The following is a 2,006-nucleotide window of genomic DNA, read 5'->3' as shown; positions in this document are numbered from 1 at the left end:
TAAAATAATGCTTGTTGAAATGGTTAAAAAATCCTTGTGTGAAAGAGGTAAAAATTAAGCTAAATGTTAAACATTTGTAAGATTTTAATCTCTTTTTTTACATAGCATTTTTAACCAATTCAAGCATCATTTTAAGCTACATTTTAAGCTAAAATTTCTACACACACACACACACACACACACACACACTACAAAAACACTTAGATGAGTACTTTCCAGAATATTTTCTCTGCTCTGCAGATTTTAATGGGAAAAGCTGTAAATGGTCAAATTAATTGAAAAAGAAAGTGCTGGGTAAAACAAAATTAAACAAATTTCTTAGCTGCAAGACTTTATAGAGCCTTTAATGTGTTACAGAGAATTATGACTCTCTAAAAGTACAATGTAGATTAGAATCAAACAGCGATGGAAGTATTGTTCCACAGCACCAGAATTTAGAGATTGCAAATTTTTAAATGGTTGTAAAAATTTTCAATTTACCACACAACAAATAGGATAGTAATTGGAGAGAACATAGAAAAAAGGGTGTTTTTTGTTGTTTTTTAATAGGCAATATGAAGACATGTTTGAATATCAATGGGCTTGATTCAGAAGTGGGAAAGTAAGAAAGAGGATGAGATCTAGATTTCAAGTGAAGAAGGTGACTTAGAAAGGATTTGGGATTCTTATTAACCTGTAACAAGATGAAAAATAATGTGGGTAAAGATGCATCCAGCTGGATGGTTTTGTTGTTGGGAGGACGACTTGGGTCTCATCTGATTGCAATTGTTTTTCTTCTTAAGAGGAATGATCATCAGCTGCATGTGTTGGAAGGTTTTTTTTTTTTTTTTTTTTTTTTTTTTTTTTTGGAGAAAAGTTATGAAATCATCATCTTCAAGGGTTGGAAAATTAAACTTACTAGAAGCATGGTACAGTTTTCTCAATATAAATGTTCATCCATGATTTGGAGAGATATTTTGAAAATGGGTGCCATTGGCAAGGTTCTATTATTTGGGGCCCTGTTTGATTGGGTGCAGGTGTAGAGAATGCAAATAGTTTGTTATTGATGAAATATTGCCAAGAAAGTAGAACAGGAGGAAAGAAGGGGCAAATAAAACTTTTTGTAATGAAGAGTTATAATGCCTACCTAAAATTTCTTTGGTAAAATGGGAAGTGAGGGCTTGAATGGTGGGAAGAAATAGTGAAAAACTGGTAGGAGCAATAGATGGAAGATTTCCATCGTCATCAAATTGCTACCATAAGGGTACCAGGATAAACGATTTATTATGCTTAGGCAGGTTACAGGAGGTAACTAGTTATATATAACCATATTTCTTAAATGCCTCATCATCTGGACTCAGTCATATTGAGCAAAGTATGTTCAATTAACTTTGCAGAAAGCACTGTTATTTTTAGCATAGCGTTGATAATTGCATCTTTTGAATAATCTTAGAATCATGGAGAACCAATTTGGAGTCATCAAATTGTAAAACTATTGAATATTTGGTGGAAAAATCAATTTTAAAAATCTCTTGTACATGTATTTCCAATACCTGTCTTACTGAAGTGTTAACAAGATCTTTAACATTTCTAGCAAGCAAAGAGATAGAAACTAGAAATAAGCTCCACAATACCCAATATCCAGGTGTGTGGTTTTGTTGCTAGGAGGAAGACTTGGCTCTCATGTGATTGCAATTGTTTTTCTTCTTTTGCGGAATGATCATCAGCTGGATGTGTCAGAAGGTTTTTGGCGAAAAGTTATGAAATTATTATCTTCAAGAGCTGAAAAATTAAACTTACTACTAGGCATGGTAGAATTTTCTGAATGTAAATGTTCATTTGTGATTTGGAGAGATATTTTGAAAGTGGGTCCCATTAGGAAAGTTTTATCATTTTGGGCATTGATTGATTAGGTGCAGGCGCAGATGATGCAAACAAGTAATATGGTATTAATATGTGTATTATGTTATTGATATTTTATTTATTAAAGGTGAAGTTTTTGTTTCATTTTGGTGAATTAAAACATA

Source organism: Pongo abelii, chromosome 3 (assembly GCF_028885655.2).
Source record: "Pongo abelii isolate AG06213 chromosome 3, NHGRI_mPonAbe1-v2.0_pri, whole genome shotgun sequence".
Taxonomy (NCBI): Eukaryota; Metazoa; Chordata; class Mammalia; order Primates; family Hominidae; genus Pongo; species Pongo abelii.
The sequence above is the reverse complement of the archived record's forward strand: the minus strand, read 5'-3'. Positions refer to the sequence as shown.